Raw genomic sequence first — 25867 nt, 5'->3', positions numbered from 1 at the left:
AGAATTACCAGGGTAGAGCATAATGACAGGTCCCTTGGTTGTTGCCTGTCATCTCTCCCTCCCATTTACTGCACACAGCTCAACTCCAAATCAGCACAGATCGTCTAGCTTCTTGCCTACTTGCCTTCTTCCTTCACTGCTTTATTTCAAGAGGAGATACAGCCCTCTTCTTTCATTCCTCACAAACACAACACTTAGCTTGTAACAGATAATTGCTCAGGCTTAGGGATAATGAAAGTGTTGCATGTGACATGACTCTCATGTGAATTGGAAGTATAAAAACAGAACATAAAATCCATAATTGCTGGATTAATTTAAGATGGAAATGGGGAGAAGACAGAAAGCAGTGAATCTTAGTTGACAGGATTGTAACTATTGGCTTTTTACATGCTATTAAAACCTGCTAAAATCTCATCCATTCAGCTCTCCCTTCTACAGCAATTTGGTTCTCTGCCAAACTTTCGGTAATAAATAGAGACTGCAAGCTCTCTGAACAGAGAACTGCAGCTTTTCAGGGGAGAAATCAAAACAAGATTACAAGGTAAGAATGAAATCAATATTCTGGTAGATTTTTAGTCACGTCTTGCAAAGTGAGACCTTGAGAACCATGGAGAAATGGTTTTATTTCTATAAAATAAAGGATTAGGTCGATTTATTATTATTGCCAATAGAAGTAAAAGTTGATGATAATAGTTGCTACTAACTTCGAATTCCATTTTGCTTTCCTTTGAGTGATTTATAAAATTATTAACAGATTGCTAAAATAAATTGTTTTTATAGTACTGTTCCCCTTCCTCACCACAAAACTTCGTAAAGCAAGTTGATAATTCTATTTCCTACTCCTGAAATGCTTATCCAAGACAAACATACTCACAATTGTTTACAAGCGGTTTTCAAGAAAGAAGGACAAATATAAGAACTGAAAAGTGCCATTCCCTCAAAAAAATCTGCTCAAAAATAATTTGTGAAAAAATAAGGAATTAACATTCTAAATAAGTAAATTTAAAAGCTCATTAGTGTTGTTACTATTCTTCATTTAGAGTGAAAATAGTTTTTGTTCTCTTTAATTCTTGCTGTCTTGCACTTTCCTTTGCCTTATCTTTCCCTGCATGAATACTTGCCTCCAGACTATTTTAATTTAAAACATGACACAAGGTCCTAAGTATTGTGGCTGCACAAGAGTTGATTCTAGAAGGTCTTCGGAGACTTGAGAGTGGAGTATCTAGGACTAGGTGTGGCTGGATATTCTTGATGCTCACTCACTCCTCAGCATTGTGCTTCCTCAGCTTGAATCATCTCTTTATGTCACTGTATGCATCCCTGTATGTCATCCTATGCTGTTCCCTACATCCCTACCTACTGCTTCTCACATTTGTCTTTTGAATACTTAGTGCACTTCTTCTAATTTCGACCCTGAAAAGGCACAGCTCTGTATTCAGAAAACTTCAGAATCCTCTGTTTCTTAAAGTTTAGGGTGGGTGCTTGAGGTGAATCACACAGCTGGGTAGTGCCCTTAAACTGTAAAGAATTCTCATGGGCATCACTGTCTGCAACTCAAATTTCACATTTTCTTCTCCATGCTTCTCTGAAAGGATCCTGGATTTCCTACAAATATTTGACTGGTGGCTGCATAATTCATTTTCTCAGCAATGTGTTGACCTAGATGTTTTTCACTTTCCCATCACTGTTTAACTTACAATATCTAAAGCAAGAATGTACCTCTTTTCCTTTCCCATTTATGGAGAGAGAAGCATCCTGAGGGGAACTTTCACTTAGGGGTTGAAATAGGTCTAAAAAGTAAGGGAAGCAATTGAGAAATGGGAGCTGCCTCTTCTGGCCAAAGTCTGTAGAGGATTAAATAAACAGCTTTCGACCAACTTCAGGGAATGTATCTGAGTTTCAGCTGTAAAAAGTTCTGCTCCATGGAGGAATTAAATCATTACAGGGAAATACTGTGGGAGGTGAGGAGGGGGGTTGGGGTGCAGCATTGAGGGAAGAAAAAAATAAACACCAAGAATTGTTTATGCGAGTAAATCTGACAGCATGAGGTCTGTTTTGGAGATATGAGTGCAAAGTTAAATCATTACATGGAAGTACTGCAGAGGGGGCAGCACTGGGGGAAGAAAAATATATACATCAGGGAATATTTATGCCAGTAAATCTGATAGCATGAGGTCTTTTTTGGCGATGTGAGTGTAACTGCGCCAAAATCAATGTATCTTTCATTCAACAAGTTGAAATTTTGCCAAACATGGTGGGAATCAAGTGATAGAATTCTCTTATATCTCAACTTGCAGCAGGAACATTTAGAAACATTAAGACCAAAAATAATCTCCTTGAACAGCAGAAAGAGATCTTAATTCCATTAAAAAAAAATGATGCTTGGTTCAAGGACTTTAGGAAATCCTGGTAGAACCTCTAATCTCTTTTCAATTTCCCTGTGGTTTCTCTGGTGCTATATCTGTATGCAAAAAGGAAACTTTAAGGGTACACAGCCTTAGAGGACAGGCAAAGTTCATTTTTGGAGGTGTTAAAGGGGGGAATAAAGAGTTTGGGGCACTTCTTCCCTGTAGCAGACTCCTGGCACACGTTCACATGCTGTCCTTGTTATTGTTGGTAAATCATGCTATATCTGTGAAGGTTTTTGATTTTTTTGTTTTGTTTTGTTTTTTGCTTTAAGTGAAGAGTGCAGTATAGCATAATAGTAAAAAACACAGATTTTTAGATAAGATAGGCCTCAACTCCATTATCTGTCATTGATTAGCTGTATGATTTTGGATCTTAACTTTCCTGAGCCTGAATTTTTTTTCTCTTGTGTACAATGTACAACAAAATCGAAACAATAATAAAACACTCTACCCTAGAGAGGTGATGAGATGCTTATGAAGGTAAAGCAAGTCAGAGCAGTCATGAAAGGTAACTGTTAATGATCACTGAAATTTTACTAAATGTGAGACATTCATTCCACATTCTCCCATTTAATCTTCACAGTACCTCTGTGAAATAAATATTATCTTCTCCATTTATAAAATTAAGCAGGTGAGATTTAGAAAGATCATACTAACCCAACATGACACAACTAGCAAATTTCAGACAGCAATTAAAACCCAGAGTTAAGTTCCATGAATGAGAAAGACCAACAGGGAAAATGGATTCCAAATGACTTAATTTAATGTGTCTCTAATCCTCTTTGTGAAGCCATTTTCTATTCAAATTTTCCATCATTGCCAAACAAAAATTTTAGTGAGATAACATTAAAACCTTTCACCTGTTTTCCTTAGGGCTACATTCATTACCATCTGAGGGAAAGGGTTCTTGTCAGCCACTGTTCTCTTATGTGACTTTCTTTTGTCATTCCCACTGGTAATGCCAGAACAAACAGTATCCATCCATAAACTTGGCTTTACTTTTAACCAGCATACCAGTCTACATCTAGTTCCCCTTCACTTTGAACAGCTCATAAATTGGATGATCATCACAATTTTCCCCAGCAGTGTTAATGAATCTGAGACCTTTTGCAATTGTAAGAATGTTTTGCTCATTACTTCTCTTGGATTTCCTAGCAAAGATTAGATATTTTCTTAAAGAGTTGGACAGAACTTCATAGTTTTGCATGTCTGCTGTGTTCGAATCTCAACCACTCTAACTTCTTAGCCCTAACTTCTTAGCCTGCTGGCTCTATCAGTTGCAGTTGTTTAAGAAATGCTATTTAAGTAGTTTATATTTTCTTTAAAGAGAGGAAATGATTTGACTTTTCCCCATGTTCTTTCATTTGGGGGCTTGTTAAACCCAAACATGAACTTTCCTCTAACCTGAATTTATTAGTTCCAAAATTTTTCCTACCTAAGGTTTTATTTTTCAATTATCTTTTATACATATATTATATATATTAATTGTCCACACTCTTTAGCAATCCTGTTTAAACAATACTTTATCAGTAGTCAGCATGATTGCTTCATGCAGGTAAATCAATAGTAGTAATATTGTTTCCTTGAGTAAATATTTCTTATTTTCTAGTCATTTTTAAGAGCTTGAGCCACAGACCTAGGTGTCAACATTCATTCTAGTGTAATTCGGTGGCTATCTTTAGCTTCCTTTTTTTTCTTCACTATGACTTGTATAAGATCCGTATTACCTCAATGTATATGTAGCATTACTTTATCAAAGAGCATGCATATTTTTTTCTTCACTGACTTTCTCACATGCCGTATGGTTTGTGAAATCATAATCATAATTGTCACTATGTGGTGCCAATTACATTTATTAGAATAAATCGGATGTTATTGACTCAAAGGAGTATAAGCTGTTTTACTAAAAAAGTTTGGAGGGTTCCATGCCTAGGATGTGACATATAATGCTTACATGTGGCTGTCCAATTATTATTACCATTCATTATGTCAAGTGGAAGGATTTCTCCTCAGTACTATGAGGTCCATGAGATTAGACACAGCATTTAGAAGCATTAAAGTCATTCGCACTGTGATGTGCCAGTTGGAAAAAAAGGTTGTTTATAAATCTTTGTATTTTTTAATTCATAAAAGTATAAAAAATTAGATAGAAGTCCAGTTTATAGCAGCGTCCAATTTTTTTTTCTGGTTATTTGTGGGAAATGCTCCTAAAAGAGCATCTGGCTTTAGACTTATTGGCTCTCCCTACTATCTAGATAGAATCATGCAGGGACTAATAACCTCGAGGGTTGTAGTTCACTGCTAGGTCCAGATAACTTCTGTACTTATTACATGCAACACCTCTTCTTGGCAAAGAAAGGGACACCAGTTATATTCTTTTGCTCTGCATCATTAGGCATAGAAAGAGGTCATATCTGTCCAGGGGAGGAAAATAATTAGGTCTTATTTTGGAGAAGAGAAGTGTCTAGCATAGTCTTTTCATTTCAGTAGTTTTCACTTTAAACTCAGCTACCAGGTAACCAAGACTGAGCTTACTTGGATTCCCATGTAAGGATGATGAAGTCAGCAATCTGGGAAACTGCTACAGCCCATGAAGTAGGCAGGGTGGGAGACAAAGGCTTGTCACATCATGGTGGACAAGTTTCCAGACCTCTGAGTTGTATTTCTGATCATTGCACAAGATAGCTCTGTTGAAACTTTTATGGGAATTAAATATCCAGGGTATGGATTGTGTCTTAGCTTATTCAGGTCAATGTCCAGGAACTCCCACATCTGTGAGTAGAAAGCTTCTATACTCTTGAATTTTAAATGTCTTCTAACAATCAAATTTAATATCTAATACACAATGCAGTATATCACTGGGTGGCCATTTGGTTGTGAAAGAAAATCTCATGGTCTGTCCAGGGATGATGTTCAAAACATTTAACAGCTGGCATGGCATGGCAGAGATAAGTGAGAAAGGAACTAGCCACGTGGAGCATGCCAGCTGAATACCAACTTTGGAAGGGACTCTCATTGTGGCTTTGGCCTCTATCAACTAATTTGGGATAATGTGGTAGTGAAGGAGCTGTGGAATAGCTTAAGTTTTGCGGTACGCAGGCCTCTCACTGTTGTGGCCTCTCCCGTCGCGGAGCACAGGTTCCAGACACGCAGGCTCAGTGGCCATGGCTCACGGACCCAGCCGCTCGGCGGCATGTGGGATCTTCCCAGACCGGGGCACCAACCTGTGTCCCCTGCATCGGCAGGCGGACTCTCAACCACTGCGCCACCAGGAAAGTCCAGTGCTTTTCTCTTTTGAGCATCACTACGGACTCATGATTTTTGGTGATGTGTAATTAACTCGTTTTCAGACTTGTTTTGATTAGCTATAATTTTTTGTTGTCTTCAGTCACTTGGTCACAATTTAGCACACAGAAGCCCCTTCACGGTGGCTCTTTCTTTTTAAACTACCTCAGAACTTTGAAATATGCATCTCTGTTCTCAGGCAACAAGTTATTCAGGCTCACCCTGCATTTCTTCTATCTGAAACATTAAATCAGCCATTCTCCAAAGAGCCCTAGTTTCTTCAGTGGAGAACATTATTAGGCTACCAAAATCTGGGCCCTGGGATATACATTGGATTATATCATCTTAATACTGAAATTAAAGCAGTTCAGTTAAAATCATGAGTTCATATTTGTATTATCACTGGAGTTCTATGATATATGTCAAAATACTTCTTACAATTATTTTTAATATTTTATTTTGTTATGAGTATATAAACATTTGTTTGATTTACACTTTGGTCCAATTGTTTAAGTTCTTTTTGACTTTGAAAATGTTGATGTGTTATTAATTGACAGTTTTTTAAATTTGGTTGCTGCATTAGTTACTGGAGGATATGGAAACCTGCTTAACAGTTCACTTTATAAATAGGATGTTAACTGAAGTTTGATCTTCAATGTCTTTACAAGTCATTTCATTTGGCTACTATGTGTGCACCCACAATGACTTAATACATGATTATATGTATATGATTTTCATAATCAATTTTATACACAAATTAATATATATATAAATTTTTGGTGAACAAATCCTGTTGGTGTTTTACAAGAATAAAATAGCAATAAAAGTACTATATTGGCAATCTGTAAAATTAATAGTAAAACTAGTAATAATAGTACCACTATTGGCAATCTGAATTTTTTTTTAAAAGAACAACTCAAATAATTACTTATAAATTTCAAAATCTTTTCATGATATAAAATTTTTCAGTTTATCCATTCTGTTTCTGTCATATCATGCTTTTCTCTCATATAAAATATTTTTATTGATTTTAAAATATCAATTTATGTATTCATATTATTATACTAAAATTTTGCTTAAAATATATCATTATTTAAATATTAAAATGTTTAAACTAGCTGCTATGGAACACAGTATGAAGGTTCCTCAAAAAATTAAAAATAGAACCACCATATGATCTAGCAATCCCACTTTTGTGTATGTATCCAAAAGAATCGAAAGCAGGATATTGAAGAGTTATTTACACACCTATGTTCATTGTAGTATTATTCAGAATAGCCAAGAGGTGGAATCAACCCAAATGTCCACTAATGAATGGATAAAGAAAATATAGTATATACATACAATGGAATATTATTCAGCCTTAAAAAAAAGGAGGAAATCCTGTCACATGCTACAACAGGGATGAACCTTGAGGACATTATGCTAAGTGAAATAAGCCAGACACAAATACTGTATACTATATGATCCCACTTATAGGAGGTATTAAAGTAGTCAAACACAAGAAACAGAGAGTGGAATGGTGTTGCCATGGGCTTTGGGAAGGGGGAAATCGTGAGTTGTTGTATGATGGATATAGTTTTAGTTTTGCAAGATGAAAAAGTTCTAGAGATCTGTTGCACAACAATGTGAATGTAGTTAACACTACTGAAGTGTACACTTAAAAATGGTTAAGATGGTAAGTTTTATATTATCTATTTTTAACCACAATTAAAAATGTTTATAAAGAAGGGCTTTGAGCAGGGGGTGGGGGAGAATGTTTAAACAACCCAACTGTATTTAGAGATATTATTAAGTCAATGTCCAGAATACATTAGTTGTTAGCCATTTCTTTTTAGGATTTAGAAAAAGCCAATGTAGATTACATTTAGACAAAAAATATGTAAAGATAATTTGTATCACTTGATATGCTTTAGCTGCAATAAAAGAATAACAAATTGAATATGGCTCAAATTATAAGGACACTTACTGCTCACTTAACAAGAAGTTCTGAAGTTGGCAGCCCCAGAGTTGGTGCAAAGAATCAAGGACATAACCAAAAGACCCAGGCTCTTCTTACCCTTCTGCTCTGCCATTCTCAGACTGTCCATGATCTCTCCCTTCATGGGAGAAGATGGCTAGCCCAGCTTTGAGCACCACATCCTCACAGAGGGCAAGTGAGTGGAAGTCAAACAGCACTTACTTCTAAGGAGAGAAAGTTTCCCAGAAGTCGCAGGCACACCTCCCCTTTGTCTCAATGGTAAGATCTGTGTTACATGCCTATACCTAGACCTGTTGTTGTCAGATGGAGACAGTATTGCCATGAATGGCTTAGGTTTCTGCATATCTAAATTTCTTTTTTGGGGAAAGAAAAGAGATTTGTCAGTTAAAAAACAACATTCATGCTAGGTAAACTCTCAGCATCCCCTCATTCCTGCAGAACTCCAACCATTTTTAGTTTTTCAGGACTTCTTGCCCGTCGCTGAGAAGGGCACCCAAATTCTTTTCAAAGTCATCCTGAGGATTCTGCCTTAGTCTGAAAAACACCTCAAAAATTGTCTTTAGGGGGGCTTCCGGGAAGATGGTGGTAGAGTAAGACGTGGAGATCACCTTCCTCCCCACAGATACACCAGAAATACATCTCCACGTGGAACAACTCCTACAGAACACCTACTGAACGCTGGCAGAAGACCTCAGACCTCCCAAAAGGCAAGAAACCCCCCACGTACCTGGGTAGGGCAAAAGAAAAAAGAATAAACAAAGACAAAAGGATAGGGATGGGACCTGCACCAGTGGGAGAGAGCTGTGAAGGAGGAAAGGTTTCCACACACTAGGAAGCCCCTTCGTGGGCGGAGACTGCAGGTGGCGCAGGGGGAAAGCTTTGGAGCTGCGGAGGAGAACACAGTAACAGGGGTGCAGAGAGCAAAGCGGGGAGATTCCCGCACGGAGGATCAGGGCCGACCGGCACTCAACAGTCCGAGAGGCTTGTCTACTCACCCGCCAGGGCGGGCGGGGCTGGGAGTTGAGGCTCGGGCTTCAGTCGGAGTGCCGGGAGAGGACTGGGGTTGGCGGCGTGAACACAGCCTGCAGGGGGTTAGTGCACCACGGCTAGCCGGGAGGGAGTCCGGGGAAAAGTCTGGACCTGCCGAAGAGGCAAGAGACTTTTTCTTCCCTCTTTGTTTCCTGGTGCGTGAGGAGAGGGGATTAAGAGGGCTGCTTAAAGGAGCTCCAGAGACGGGTGCAAGCCGCGGCTAAAAGCGCAGACTCCAGAGACGGGCATGGGACGGTAAGGCTGCTGCTGCCACCACCAAGAAGCCTGTGTGTGAGCACAGGTCACTCTCCACACCCCACTTCCGGGGAGCCTGTGCAACCTGCCACTGCCAGGGTCCCGGGATCCAGGGACAACTCCCCCAGGAGAACACACGGCACGCCTCACGCTGGTGCAACGTCACGCTGGCCTTTGCCGCCGCAGGCTCGCCCCGCACTACGTGCCCCTCCCTCCCCCTGGCCTGAGTGAGCCAAAGCCCCCGAATCAGCTGCTCCTTTAACCCCGTCCTGTCTGAGCGAAGAACAGACGCCCTCCCGCGACCTACACGCAGAGGCGCGGCCAAATCCAAAGCTGAGCCCCTGGGAGCTGTGAGAACAAAGAAGGGAAAGGGAAATCTCTCCCAGCAGCCTCAGAAGCAGCGGATTAAAGCTCTACAATCAACTTGATGTACCCTGCATCTGTGGAATACATGAATAGACAACGAATCATCCCAAATTGAGGAGGTGGACTTTGAGAGCAAGATGTATGATTTTTTCCCCTTTTCCTCTTTTTGTGTGTATGTGTATGCTCTGTGTGAGATTTTGTCTGTATAGCTTTGCTTCCACCATTTGTCCTAGGGTTCTATCCTTCCTTTCTTTAAAAAAAAATTTTTTTTTTCTTAAAAATTATTTTTTATTTTAATAACTTTATTTTATTTTACTTTATCTTCTTTCTTTCTTTCTTTCCTTCCTTCCCTCCTTTAGACAACGAATCATCCCAAATTGAGGAGGTGGACTTTGAGAGCAAGATGTATGATTTTTTCCCCTTTTCCTCTATTTGTGAGTGTGTATGTGTATGCGTCTGTGTGAGATTATATCTGTATAGCTTTGCTTCGACCAATTGTCCTAGGGTTCTATCCGTCTTTTTATTTTTCTTAATAATTATTTTTTTATTTTAATAACTTTATTATATTTTATCTTACTTTATTTTACTTTATCTTCTTTCTTTCTTTCTTTCTTTTTTCCTTCCTTCCCTCCTTCCTTCCATCATTACTCCCTCCCTCTCTCCTGTCTTTCTTTCTACTTCTACTAATTCTTTCTTTCTACTTTTTCTCCCTTTTATTCTGAGCCGTGTGGATGAAAGACTCTTGGTGTTCCAGCCAGGACTCAGTGTTGTGCCTCTGACGTGGGAAAGCCAACTTCAGAACACTGGTCCACAACAAGGACCTGGAAGAACTAAAGATGAAACAAACAACGATGAACAACACAATAAATGAAATTAAAAATACTCTAGATGGGATCAGAGTAGCAGAATAACTGAGGCAGAAGAAGGATTAAGTGACCTGGAAGATAAAATAGTGGAAATAACTACTGCAGAGCAGAATAAAGAAAAAAGAATGAAAAGAACTGAGGACAGTCTCAGAGACCTCTGGGATGATGTTAAATGCACCAACATTCGAATTATAGGGGTTCCAGAAGAAGAAGAGAAAAAGAAAGGGACTGAGAAAATATTTGAAGAGATTATAGTTGAAAACTTCCCTAATATGGGAAAGGAAATAGTTAATCAAGTCCAGGAAGCACAGAGAGTCCCATACAGGATAAATCCAAGGAGAAATATGCCAAGACACATATTAATCAAACTGTCAAAAATTAAATACAAAGAAAACATATTAAAAGCAGCAAGGGAAAAAAAACAAATAACACAAAAGGGAATTCCCATACGGTTAACAGCTGATCTTTCAGCAGAAATTCTGCAAGCCAGAATTTATTTAAAGTGATGAAGGAGAAAAACCTACAACCAAGATTACTCTACCGAGCAAGGATCTCATTCAGATTTGATGGAGAAATTAAAACCTTTACAGACAAGCAAAAGCTGAGAGAGTTCAGCACCACCAAACCAGCTTTACAACAACTGCTAAAGGACCTTCTCTAGGCAAGAAACACAAGAGAAGGAAAAGACCTACAACACCGAACCCAAAACAATTAAGAGAATGGGAATAGGAACATACATATCGATAATTACCTTAAAGGTAAATGGACTAAATGCTCCCACCAAAAGACACAGATTGGCTGAATGGATACAAAAACAAGACCCATATATTAGCTGTCTACAAGAGACCCACTTCAGACCTAGAGACACATACAGACTGAAAGTAAGGTGATGGAAAAAGATATTTCATGCAAATGGAAATCAAAAGAAAGCTGGAGTAGCAATTCTCAGATCAGACAAAATAGACTTTAAAATAAAGACTATTAGAAGAGACAAAGAAGGACACTACATAATGATCAAGGGATCGATCCAAGAAGAAGATATAACAATTGTAAATATTTATGCACCCAACATAGGAGCACCTCAATACATAAGGCAAATACTAACAGCCATAAAAGGGGAAATCGCCAGTAACACACTCATAGTAGGGGACTTTAACACCCCACTTTCACCAATGGATAGATAATCCAAAATGAAAATAAATAAGGAAACACAAGCTTTAAATGTTACATTAAACAAGATGGACTTAATTGATATTTATAGGACATTCCATCCAAAAACAACAGAATACACATTCTTCTCAAGTGCTCATGGAACATTCTCCAGGATAGATCATATCTTGGGTCACAAGTCAAGCCTTGGTAAATTTAAGAAAATTGAAATTGTTTCAAGTATCTTTTCCAACCACAGCGCTATGAGACTAGATATCAATTACAGGAAAAGATCTGTAAAAAATACAAACACATGGAGGCTAAACAATACACTACTTAATAACGAAGTGATCACTGAAGAAATCAAAGAGGAAATTAAAAAATACTTAGAAACAAATGACAATGGAGACACGATGACCCAAAACCTATGGGATGCAGCAAAAGCAGTTCTAAGTGGGAAGTTTATAGCAATACAATCCTACCTTAAGAAACAGGAAACATCTCGAATAAACAACCTAACTTTGCACCTAAAGCAATTAGAGAAAGAAGAACAAAAAATCCCCAAAGTTAGCAGAAGGAAAGAAATCATAAAAATCAGATCAGAAATAAATGAAAAAGAAACGAAGGAAATGATAGCAAAGATCAATAAAACTAAAAGCTGGTTCTTTGAGAAGATAAACAAAATTGATAAACCATTAGCCAGACTCATCAAGAAAAAAAGGGAGAAGACTCAAATAAATAGAATTAGAAATGAAAAAGGAGAAGTAACAACTGACACTGCAGAAATACAAAAGATCATGAGAGATTACTACAAGCAACTCTATGCCGATAAAATGGACAATCTGGAAGAAATGGACAAATTCTTAGAAATGCACAACCTGCCAAGACTGATTCAGGAAGAAATAGAAAATATGAACAGACCAATCACAAGCACTGAAATTAAAACTGTGATTAAAAATATTCCAACAAACAAAAGTCCAGGACCAGATGGCTTCATAGGCGAATTCTATCAAACACTTAGAGAAGAGCTAACACCTATCCTTCTCAAACTCTTCCAAAATATAGCAGAGGGAGGAACACTCCCAAACTCATTCTACGAGGCCACCATCACCTTGATACCAAAACCAGACAAGGATGTCACAAGACAGAAAACTACAGGCCAATATCACTGATGAACATAGATGCAAAAATCCTCAACACAATACTGCAAACAGAATCCAACAGCACATTAAAAGGATCATACACCATGATCAACTGGGGTTTATCCCAGGAATGCAAGGATTCTTCAATATACGCAAAACAATTAATGTGATAAACTATATTAACAAATTGAAGGAGAAAAACCATATGATCATCTCAACAGATGCAGACAAAGCTTTCAACAAAATTCAACACCCATTTATGATAAAAACCCTGCAGAAAGCAGGCATAGAGGGAACTTTCCTCAACATAATAAAGGCCATATATGACAAACCTACAGCCAACATCGTCCTCAATGGTGAAAAACTGAAACCATTTCCACTAAGATCACTAACAAGATAAGGTTGCCCACACTCACCACTCTTATTCAACATAGTTTTGGAAGTTTAAGCCACAGCAATCAGAGAAGGAAAGGAAATAAAAGGAATCCAAATCGGAAAAGAAGAAGTAAAGCTGCCACTGTTTGCAGATGACATGATACTATACATAGAGAATCCTAAAGATGCTACCAGAAAACTACTAGAGCTAATCAATGAATTTTGTAAAGTGGCAGGATACAAAATTAATGCACAGAAATCTCTGGCATTCCTATACACTAATGATGAAAAATCTGAAAGTGAAATCAAGAAAACACTCCCATTTACCATTGCAACAAAAAGAATAAAATATCTAGGAATAAACCTACCTAAGGAGACAAAAGACCTGTATGCAGAAAACTACAGGACACTGATGAAAGAAATTAAAGATGATACAAATAGATGGAGAGCTATACCATGTTCTTGGATTGGAAGAATCAACATTGTGAAATGACTCTACTACCCAAAGCAATCTACAGATTCAATGCAACCCCTCTCAAACTACCACTGGTATTTTTCACAGAACTAGAACAAAAAAATTCACAATTTGTATGGAAACACAAAAGACCCCGAATAGCCAAAGCAATCTTGAGAACGAAAAGCGGAGCTGGAGGAATCAGGCTCCCTGACTTCAGACTATACGACAAAGCTAGAGTAATCAAGACAGTATGGTACTGGAACAAAAACAGAAAGATAGATCAATGGAACAGGATAGAAAGCCCAGAGATAAACCCACGCACATATGGTCACCTTATCTTTGATAAAGGAGGGAGGAATGTACAGTGGAGAAAGGACAGTCTCTTCAATAAGTGGTGCTGGGAAAACTGGACAGGTACATCTAAAAGTATGAGATTAGATCACTCCCTAACACCATACACAAAAATAAGCTCAAAATGGATTAAAGACCTAAATGTAAGGCCAGAAACTATCAAACTCTTAGAGGAAAACATAGGCAGAACACTCTATGACATAAATCACAGCAAGATCTTTTCTGACCCACCTCCTAGAGTAATGGAAATAAAAACAAAAATAAACAAATGGGACCTAATGAAACTTCAAAGCTTTTGCACAGCAAAGGAAACCATAAACAAGACCAAAAGACAACCCTCAGAATGGGAGAAAATATTTTCAAATGAAGGAACTGACAAAGGATTAATCTCCAAAATTTATAAGCAGCTCATGCATCTCAATAACAAAAAAAACAAACAACCCAATCCAAAAATGGGCAGAAGACCTAAATAGACATTTCTGTAAAGAAGATATACAGACTGCCAACAAACACATGAAAGAATGCTTAACTTCATTAATCATTAGAGAAATGCAAATCAAAACTACAATGAGATATCACCTCACACCAGTCAGAATGGCCATCATCAAAAAATCTAGAAACAATAAATGCTGGAGAGGGTGTGGAGAAAAGGGAACCTTCTTGCACTGTTGATGGGAATGTAAATTGATACAGCCACTGTGGAGAACAGTATGGAGGTTCCTTAAAAAACTACAAATAGAACTACCATATGACCCAGCAATGCCACTACTGGGCGTATACCCTGAGAAAACCATAATTCAAAAAGAGTCATGTACCAAAATGTTCATTGCAGCTCTATGTACAATAGCCCGGAGATGGAAACAATCTAAGTGTCCATCATCGGATGAATGGATAAAGAAGATGTGGCACATATATACAATGGAATATTACTCAGCCATAAAAAGAAACGAAATTGAGTTATTTGTGGTGAGGTGGATGGACCTAGAATCTGTCATACAGAGTGAAGTAAGTCAGAAAGAGAAAGACAAATACCGTATGCTAACACATATATATGGAATTTAAGAAAAAAAAATGTCTTGAAGAGCCTAGGGGTAAGACAGGAATAAAGACACAGACCTACTAGAGAATGGACTTGAGGATATGGGGAGGGGGAAGGGTAAGCTGTGGCAAAGCGAGAGAGAGGCATGGACATATATACACTACCAAACGTAAGGTAGATAGCTAGTGGGAAGCAGCCGCATAGCACAGCGAGATCAACTCGGTGCTTTGTGACCACCTGGAGGGGTGGGATAGGGAGGGTGGGAGGGAGGGAGACGCAAGAGGGAAGAGATATGGGAACATATGTATATGTATAACTGATTCACTTCGTTATAAAGCAGAAACTAACACACCAGTGTAAAGCAATTATACTCCAATAAAGATGTAAAAAAAATTTTTTTTCTTTAATCTGATTTTCAGTTCTTTCAGGACAGAAAACTAAGTCTTTAATCAGACATATCAGAAGCACTTCTTCCATACTAAGGGAAAAGAGGAATGTGTCCATTTCCCATTTGACCATTTTCTAGTCAGCTCAATTCATTCTTAAATACAGACGCTGATGTTCCTTTAATTTTTTTTTTTTAGCCATGAAATAGATTGCTTACTTAATTCTGTCAGTGAGTCTCTTTGATCACCACACTTGAAAAAGTAGAATCCATATATTTTAGAATTCACTGACAGTCTCTATTTCCTTTAACTTAAAAAATTCATTAACATATACACACAGAAAATTGCACAAATCATGTGAACGAACCTATGCAACCATAAAAAGAAACAGAAGAGTAAAGAACTCCAGAATCCTCCTCCTGCCCTCTTGTTGTCACTTCTCTCTACCTCAAGAAAAGCCATTATTAGGTTTTCTAATATCATATATTCAATATGCCTTTGGGGGTTTTGACCTATTTATAAATAAATTCATACATTCTATATCTCTTTGCGTCTAGCCTCATTCATTCACGATTATGTTTGTGAGATACCTCTGTGTTGTTGCACATCGAAGTAGCTTGTTTACTCTCATTACTGGTTAGAATTCCTCTAAATGAATGTGCCACAATTTATCCATTATAATGTAGTCGGACATTTGCATTGTTTGCTGCTTGGAGTTATGTGACTAGGACTGCTAGGAATATTCCCCTACATATATTTTGGCAAATATTTTTATGCCTTTCTGTTGGATATATACCTTCAAGTAGACTTGTTGGGCCAAATGTATGTATATGTTCAGCTTTAGTGGATACTACCACATTATTTTCCAAAGTGGTTGTAGCAATTTACACTCTCATCAGCCATGTATAAGAATTCCAGTTGTCCCAAATCCTTGCAAATACCTGGTATTTCCTGTCTTCCTCATTTTAGCCATTTTGATAGATAAGCATTGTGGTTCTCCTTCAACTTTAATGCATACATTTTCTTTACTTTTCCTAGAAATATGTTGTTTCAGTCTGGGGCAACTAGACTTAAGTTAGCTGACAAACACACTTCAGAAAAAGATATCTTCCCTAGGATTGTAGTTTTGGAGTTGAGGTATGCCTCTGTTGTGTACTAACTGCAAAGCAACATTAATTAGAGAAGAAAACATTAAGAAAACAAACCATCATATTATATTTGGGTTTCAGAAAAAAAGTCAGGAAACACTTTTTAAAAATGTTACACTATAGTAGAAAAAAAGGATTGTTCTCTTAACCCCATGATCACAAATGGAGTTTTTATAGACTTTGAATACAACATACTTTAAGGAAATTTAGTCAAGTTATTACTGAATCATTATGATCTAATAATAATCCACCCTCAATGTTTTATTAAATAAAACATTGTCCAAGTGACATACAATTTAACAAAGTATCTACTTTATGTAATTTATCACAAGCATTTGATAAACCAGGTAATATAGAGGTTCTACACGTGACATCAAAGCACTAAAGGCTGACTGACTGACTGGTTTGGGTTTATTTTTAAGCACAAGGACAACTCTTATCTTCTGGTTGGGTGTCAGAAGCCTTAAGTTCAAACAAAGCAAAGGGTATTTTTAGAGCTTATATTTAGTCTTCATAATATAACTAGCAAGCACTAACTAGTAGTTGACTTCCATTCTTAAAGAGGAAACTTTTTTCTTAAATGTTTTTATTTTTAAAGTGGGTCTGGTACATTATCTTCTACCAATGCAAAGTTTTGCTGCTTTGGGCTGCCTTCTTTTGGCCCTAAATGTTATTTTATTTTTTTATTGTTTGGCTGTACAGCTGCTGTGGAAGTGCAGAGTTTTAACCACTGAACCGCAAGGGAAGTTCCTCTTGGTCCTAAATTCTAGACATTAAAGTCCTTATTTCCCCATTACCATAAACATCTGGCTCACCCTTTCGGAAGCTCCTCTTGTTATTCCTCAGTTTTTCAAATCTGCCTTCAAATGAAGCCTACTAGCCTCCAGGATCAATTCCAGAAATATCTAGTGGCATCCCTATTCACTGGGAATGGAAGTTAGGTATACTTTCACTGGCTTTAAACATATATATATATATATATAGTATCTGGAATAAACTCTTCTTATCAATGTTTTATGTAGTTAAGAAATGTACCATACCCAAATCAGTCTGCTTCTTTAGAAATTTAAAGATATATATTGCATTCTACTTTAAAGATGCACTTCAAACTCTAAAGCTTTTCCTGTCTAAAATATGATGTTTCTCTTAAAAACCAAACAGCAAGTCACCTGCTAGAATTTCGGATGCTGCCCAGATAACCATATCCTTGTTAGGATTTGGAATTGTACAAATATTAAACCACTCTAGACTTTGGAATGTGGGCACTATTTCCAGAGTCATAGCTGACATTAATGGGCAAGTTCTCATCTTTGGTTAAGCAATCTGTTTTGGTTGTATTGTTGCCAATTCCAGATGCCCTCACACTTCTTGGTATGTATTTGTGGAGAACAGGCAAGATCCAGAAATAATTCTTCCAAACATACATACACATAGATGCAATTACTATCTTTTTTATGAATAAACAGGGATGATAGAGTTTGATATAGCTTCATTGCCTACCGTTGCAAGTTGTTTTCCTTTGTGGATCTAGGTATAAACTTTTTAGAAAGCAAAACAAGGCAGGTCTAAAACAACGAACTGAAGCAAACAGATTGGATTTTTATCTCCAGTTTTGAGTGCTGATTTTATGACCTAGTGACTCAGGTATATTCACATGCTGTGGCTTGGCACCTGCTTTTACCTTGTCTATTTCTCAACAAAGCCTTTATCTGAGATTTTGCCCCCACTCCTTGTTCCCCTGCCACCTTCTACGGAACGCTGTGCCAGAAATATTTTCTGTGATTTAGTTTTAATCACATCTTCTAAAACCTTTCTCACTCTTCCCTCACTTTGTCTTACAAGCTAGAAGGAAACAAATCAAGGCTGCATGCCCTTATCCCCATCCAAAAAAGTGAGCAGTTTCATTGGTTCCTAGAGACAGGACATTGCACTGTGGAAGAAGGTATTCAAACATTTATTAAATTCCATACTTGAGACAAAAGGACAGCATCAAAAATTTCCCTGATAAAATGGAACAGTTCCCTGTATTTTCTTCACACTTTTTCTTTGCTGTTGTTGCTTAAAATTTTAATGAAACATTAGCAGGTTATAGAGGAAAGAGCAGTCATAGCTACTGCTCTGTGAGTTGGGGACCTAAGTTCTGGTCCTGATCCTCCACCATATACTCACTCACTAGCTGTGTGACCTTAAGTAAGACCTGCTTTGAGTGTCACTTCCCTCATCTGTAAAATAAGGTTTAGGCCAGCCCTGCAGTTTTTAATGGTACTCAGTGGATGGCAAATGTGCTTTAGTGGTTCTAGCATCTATCTGATGCTAATTTCACAGGTTCTGGGGCTACTCTAAGACTAAACACTGATCCATAAACCCAATCAAAATTTCCTTCCTGCTCATCCAAATAGTTTCATTGTCTTCAGTGACTGACATTACAATCTTCTCTCTTTTTAAAAATGTTCTGCAGTTTCATAATTAATATATCAAGATGTAGATTTTTTTCTTTTTTTAAACCTACTTGGGATTCATTGGGAGTTTTAGATCTGAGGATTGGGGTCTTTCAATAATTCTGGAAAGTTCTCAGCCTTTATATCTTCAAATATTGCTCATTTCCTATTCTATCTCCTTCTAAAATTCCAAATAGATACACATTAGACTGTCTCATTCTGTCCTTGAAGTCTCTTACCCCCATTTTTATATTTTTCATCTTTTTAAAAAAGTAATAATTATCTTTTTAAAGTCTTTATTGAATTTGTTACAATATTGCTTCTGTTTTATGTTTTGGTTTTTTGGCCGCAAGGCATGTGGGATCTTAGCTCCCTGAACAGGGATCTAACTCGCAACCCCTGCATTGGAAGGCGAAGTCTGGACCGCCAGGGAAGTCCCTATTTTTCATCTTTAAGTGTTACTGGATTATATTCCAAGGAATATCTTCAGATATATTTTCTAGTTCACTGACTCTCTTCATATGTGTCTAATCTGTTTAATCAATCCATGGAGCTTTAAGTTCAACAATATATTTTTCATTTCTAGATATTCTATTTGGATCTTTTTCAAATCCATTTGTTCTTTGTTCATGTTTTCAATCTTTTTAGAGCTCTACCTAAACATATTACAATCAGTTGTTTAAAAAAAAATCAGTTGTTTTATATGTCATTTCTGATTGTTCTAATACATGAAGCCTTTGCAGGTTGGTTTCTGCTGTCTGTTCCCTCCATGGGCTCTCACCATGATGCCTAGTATTCTTGTTTGCTTTATAAATCTTGACTGCAAATTACTCATTCATCCTGCAAATTTTTCTCTGTGAATATTCTGTGGCTTGAGTTGCAGCTGGTAAAATTCATCAAGATAAGATTTGAGTTTTCCTTTCCAATATGCCTTGGGATACTACCAACCTAAAACCATTTTATGTTTAATTCTCTATTTCAGGCTTTTGGAGGCACACAGGTAGTGAGTGTGAATACAGGCTGCAAACCCCTGTGGGGGCTGACTTTTCATGAGGAGATAAATTCTCAGAGCAATGGTTTCCCTTCCCTCGGACAAACAAGCTTCCTAGCTATCCCCTTCTGCAAGTGGGGTTTATTTATCTCAATCAGCCTTAACCTGTGAGTGTAGCCCTTTGGATATCCAGGTTTGTGCAGCAATTCCCTATTAGAAGCCCCATCTTAGGCACATCCTGGGCTTTATTTCCTGGCCCCCGCACTTCATGTAGTTGTCCGCTCTCTCTAGCATTTAGCAGACAACTTTAGGAAAAAGCCAAGCTTGCATGCCTACTATACATTCTTTACTTTCATGCCAGCTCAACGATAAATTTGAAAAAACTTTTTTTTTTTTTGCACGGTATGCGGGCCTCTCACTGTTGTGACCTCTCCCGTTGCGGAGCACAGGACGCGCAGGCTCAGTGGCCATGGCTCACGGGCCCAGCCGCTCCGCGGCATGTGGGATCTTCCCGGACCAGGGCACAAACCCGTGTCCCCTGCATCGGCAGGCGGACTCTCAACCACTGCGCCACCAGGGAAGCCCTTGAAAAAACTTTAAAAAATATTTCTTACAGCATTATAGTTGTTTTGTCAGGTGGGCTGGCCATGGTAACTAATCCACTGTTATGTCGGAAACAGAAGTCTCTGATTAATTAACTTTATAATGAGCAAATATTATAAATTTAAATATATAAACCATAGTTATATTAATAAATCAACAAATTCCTGATTTTCTCTTTTTTGTCTCTTGGGGGTTCTATTCAATATTCCTTTTTCAGAAAAGGATTCTACTTCTTTAAAAGTTTTGAAAATTTCCTCTTCCACCCACAAACTGTAATGATTATAATGATTTCTCCTTATGATGTTGCTAAATCTATTAACTAGCTAGACCACCACTGATGGCGTATGAACTGAGTCTCAGTTTCACTCTCCCTTACAAGGTCAAATAATCCAGGTGGCATGTCATATTTTCAAACTTTTAATTTTGTTTTCTTAGTAGGGAAACCTTTTTGACCTAGAAAACTTTAAGCAGAAGCCCAGTATGGAAAAGAGGTTTCTGCTCTGGGCTCAGGAATAGGGAAGAAGATCTGAAAGCCAACAGATTTGAATTTCTCCACCACTTTTCTGGAATACCTCATGAATTCTAAAAGTTTGCTTGAGGTTTTAGGCTACGGGACCTTACGCAAGTTCTTTGATCTCTCTGTGCTTCAGTTTCCTCATCTGTAAAATAGGGAAGATAATAGTACCCCCTGATAAAACTGCTATGATGATTGAATGAGTTATATATATAAAGCACTTAGTACAGTACAGTATTGGCACAGAGTGAACACTATATAAAGGTTAATTTTTTAAAATACAGAACTTTTAACTCTTCAAAAATCCTATTGGATTTTTCATACTCTTTTGACTTTTTACAAAATTCATAATTTGTATATTACTTTTCCAGTTTTACTTAAAAAGAATTTTCAAAATAAAAGAAAAAAGTGATCTCAACTTTAAACTTCAGAGTCAAACTAAAACTAAAGACCTATTTATTCTATGTTGTTTCATTCCCATATATTGCTTTCTTCTAGCACTTAGGGCTCTCTGAATCCATAAAAACGAAAACAAATCTATACTACAGACTCAATAGACTTCCCTTTTCACTTTAAGTTTGCTCTAAGACAAAACATACCCAAGTCCATTATGTACCTTGATTTCAGATCCACCTCTACCCATCTAGGTTACTTAATGCTCCCTTGTCCGCCCGCCTCATCCTGTCTGCTATAAGGTTAGTGAAAAGAGAGGAGAAGGGCACAGGGCTGAGGCAGAGCTTGTGCATTTCTCTGAGGATGGCATCTTTTGGGTGGTCAAGGGGCTGGTGTGGCTGCTGGTATAGAACCAAGCCCAGGGAGAGGGGAAAGAAGGGGCTGAACCAGGAACCTGTATAGGAGCACAGGAAAGAGAGTCAAAAGGATAAGAAGACACTGGCTTTCAGGAACTCTCTTCATTTTTGAGATGAGGAGACTGTGACCTAGACAGCTGAAAAGCCCTGTGGGGAGGGAGCAAATCCTGGGTCTAAGCTTGAGAATGGGAGGTCATTCTACCTCTGCTTCTTCAAAAATTACTAAAGACTTGGTCCAATACACAGCTGGGTCTCCAAAGTATGTGATGCATGGGGAGGGGCAACCAAGGGGAATAAAACAACACATTGAACTGAATAATTCAAAATGTTGATCACACTAAAACCACAGGGCCAGAGGCCAAACATAATGTCAGCTTCTTTAAATGCTTTAGAAAAAGCATTGACCCAAGAACAAGAAGACCTGGGTTCTATTAGGCTGAGCCATATAAAACTGTCATTTTTGTAGGTCAAAATTCAGTAGTGCCCATTTCACACTGCTCAACCCACAGTCCCATTTCCACCACTCTGTGGATCTTTGGGATCCACAGAGGCTAGTGATGCCTGCCTTGTCTAGTTTGTAGGGTTTTTGCAAGGACAGATCCAAATTACACAACATTTATTGAGTGCCTGCTTATGGGTAGCTGCTTGGAAGACAAAAGATGACTAAGGTATAACGCTGGTTCCCAAGGAACTAGCAGTCCAGTGGAGAAGATAGGGAAACAAATAAAGTTGGATACGATAAGCAAATAAGGGAGGAAGCAATAAATTCTGCTGATTGGGAGACAAAGGAATTTGAATTGAGCTCTAAGGGTTAAATAGAAGTTTCCCAGGTAAAGGGGAAGAGGCAACTTTAGCAAGAGGAACAACTTGAGCAAGGCATGGAGGTGTGAGAGTGCATGGTAGCTTGAGGAACAGTAAATAGTCCAGTGGGTCTAAAATGCACAGGGCATAGAGGAAGGGGCTGTGTGAGGCTAGAAAGTCTGAAGGGCAGGTCGTACCAGTGTATAAAAATGATTAGATAAGACTGCATCCAGGAAAACCGTAAGAAAGCATAGAAGTGTTTTATAAATACTGTGTTATTTACCTTAAAGACATAAAAGAAAGTTTTCCTAAAAACTCATACCATCCTTCCCCTCCTCTAACAAAAGGTTCAGCTTGAGTCATAGATTGATTTGCCAGATTTCTTAATAGAGTGTTTCCTCTCCCTAGGAGGCATGTAGAAATTTTCAGAGATGTGGGGAGTGGGGGACAGGAAGTGATTCAGTTTGAGTGCTGTCTCATGGTTCCCCAAACTCAACCTCCCTTTCCTCGACATCACTTATTCTGATCTCCCCCAGAAGAAAGAAGTGAAGCCACCACAATCAAGGGAGTAGAAGGTCAGTGTGAGCACACTCCTCTCTTACCTTCTCCCTTCTGCTTCCCTGCAAAATCTCTCAGAATTAAGTCATACAGTGTTGCCAAGCTTAGCCATAATCCCCATTTTTTCTTCCCCCTACCAGACAGGACCAGTTTTGGGATGCTGACTTCTTTCAGTAATTTTCTGGTAGCCAACAACGGGTTGTGTAATCCCACCACATCCTCAGAGATCCTCTGCACAAACCAGAACATGCAATCTTGATGACACAGTGAATGGAATTAAAGGCCCAGGAATATAATTCTACTTCATTCTACCAATGGCTTCCATGGAATAAGAGAAAGAACCAGATGGACTTGATTTCAGATTCTGACTTTGTTACTTATTAGCTATGTGGCCTTTTCCAAGATACTTAATCTCTCTGAGCCTCTATTTCCTCACTTCTAGAATGGAGGCAATGATATTCAAATATTAGTGTCATGGTGACAATTATAAATAATGTATGTAAAACATCTGACCCACAGAAGATGTCCAAGATACTGTAACTGTTATAACCGTTAGTATTATCGCCACCACCATCATTATTAAGAGTTTGCACTAATGCAGACTCCCTACTGGTTTCATTCCTACCCTCTTACTTCCCTCAATCTGTTCCTAAAATGGCAGCCAGAGCACTCTTTTAAAAACTAAGTCATATTCCATATTACTTAAAACCCTTCTTTGGTTTCCCATTGTACTTTGTTTTTTTGTTTTGTTTTGTTAATCTTTATTGGAGTATAATTGCTTTACAATGTTGTGTTATTTTCTGCAGTACAACAAAGTGAATCAGCTATATGTATACATATACCCCCAAACTCCCTCCTGCTTGGGCCTCCCTCCCACCTCCCTATCCCAGCCTTCTACGTCGTCACAAAGCATCGAGTTGATTTCCCTGTGCTATGCAGCAGCTTCCCACTAGCCATCAAGTTTGCATTTGGTACTGTATATATGTCAGTGCTGCTCTCTCACTTCTCAGCTTCCCCTCCCCCTCTGTTTCCTCAAGTCCATTCTCTACATCTGCATCTTTATTCCTGCCCTGCCACTAGGTTCATCAGTACCATTTTTTTTTATTCCATATATGTGCATTAGCATATGGTATTTTTCTCTTTCTGACTTACTTCACTCTCTATGACAGACTCTAGGTCCATCCACCTCATTACAAATAACTCAATTTCGTTCTTTTTTATGGCTGAGTAATATTCCATTGTATATATGTGCCACATCTTCTTTATACATTTATCTGTTGATGGACAATTAGGTTGCTTCCATGTCCTGGTTATTGCAAATAGTGGTGCAATGAATATTGTGGTACATACCTTTTTGAATTATGGTTTTCTCAGGGTATATGCCCAGTAGTGGCATTGCTGAGTCATATGGTTGTTCTATTTTTAGTTTTTTAAGGAACCTCCATACTGTTCTCCATAGTGGCTGTATCAATTTACATTTGCACCAACAGTGCAGGAGGGTTCCCTTTTCTCCACACCCTCTCCAGCATTTATTGTTTCTAGATTTTTTGATGATGGCCAGTCTGACTGGTGTGAGGTGATATCTCACTGTAGTTTTGATTTGCAGTTCCCTAATGATTAGCGATGTTGAGCATCCTTTCATGGGTTTCTTGGAAATCTGTATATCTTTGGAGAAATGTCTATTTAGGTCTTCTGCCCATTTTTTGATTAGGTTGCTTGGTTTTTTTCTTTTTTTTTTTTTTAGTTTCCCTTGCTATGCAAAAGGTTTTAAGTTTCATTAGGTCCCATTTGTTTATTTTTGCTTTTATTACCATTACTCTAGGAGGTGGGTCCAAAAGGATCTTACTGTGCTTTATTTCATAGAGTGTTCTGCCTATGTTTTCCTCTAAGAATTTTATAATGTCTGGACTTACATTTAGGTCTTTAATCCATTTTGAGCTTACCTTTGTGTATGGTGTGAAGTAGTGTTCTAATTTCATTCTTTTACATGTAGCTGTCCAGTTTTCCCAGCACCACTTATTGAAAAGGCTGTCTTTCTCCATTGCATATTCATGCCTCCTTTATCAAAGATAAGGTGACCATATGTGCATGGGTTTATCTCTGGGCTTTCTATGCTGTTCCATTGATCTAAATTTCTGGTTTTGTGCCAGTACCATACTGTATGGATTACTGTAGCTTTGTAGTATAGTCTGAAGTCAGGGAGCCTGATTTCTCCAGCTCCGTTTTTCTTTCTCAAAATTGCTTTGGCTATTTGGAGTGTTTTGTGTTTCCATACAAACTGTACATAAAAACTTGTTCTACTTCTGTGAAAAATGCCATTGGTAATTTGATTGGGACTGCATTGAATCTGTAGATTGCTTTGGGTAGTATAGTCATTTTCACAATGTTGATTCTTCCAATCCAAAATCATGGTATATCTTTCCATCTGTTTGTATCATCTTTGATTTCTTTCATCAGTGTCTTATAGTTTTCTGCATACAGGTCTTTTGCCTCCTTAGGTAGGTTTATTCCTAGATATTTTATTCTTTTTGTTGCACTGGTAAATGCAATGTTCTGATTTTTCATCGTTAGTGTATAGGAATGCAAGAAATTTCTCTGCATTAATTTTGTATCCTGCTACTTTACCAAATTCACTGATTACCTCTAGTAGTTTTCTGGTGGCATCTTTAGGATTTTCTATGTATAGTATCATGTTATCTGCACACAGTGACAGTTTACTTCTTGTTTTCCAATTTGGATTCCTTTTATTTATTTTTCTTCTCTGACTGCTGTGGCTAAACCTTCCAAAACTATGTTGAAAAATAGTTCTGAGAGTGAGCACCCTTGTCTTGTTCCTGATTTTGAGGAAATGGTTTCAGTTTTTCACCATTGAGAATAATGTTGGCTGTGGGTCTGTCATATATGCCTTTTATTGGC

General features: G+C 38.0%; 1 protein-coding gene across 2 annotated transcripts in view; it reads left to right on the top strand.

Annotated features, from left to right (window-relative positions):
• Nucleotides 1-430: 430 nt before the first annotated feature.
• Nucleotides 431-25867, top strand: part of IL33 (interleukin 33) — a 46622-nt gene continuing 21185 nt past the window's right edge. The window contains exon 1 of one of the 2 annotated variants that reach the window (XM_049711333.1): nucleotides 431-541. The gene's annotated coding sequence lies outside the window, so the exon portion shown is untranslated. Of the gene's footprint in view, nucleotides 542-22800; nucleotides 22969-25867 lie in introns of those variants that run through there. The other variant, XM_004279119.3, reaches the window with a different exon arrangement.

The sequence above is a fragment of the Orcinus orca genome, chromosome 6, assembly GCF_937001465.1.
Source record: "Orcinus orca chromosome 6, mOrcOrc1.1, whole genome shotgun sequence".
NCBI classification, from domain to species: Eukaryota; Metazoa; Chordata; class Mammalia; order Artiodactyla; family Delphinidae; genus Orcinus; species Orcinus orca.
The sequence above is the reverse complement of the archived record's forward strand: the minus strand, read 5'-3'. Positions and strand labels throughout refer to the sequence as shown.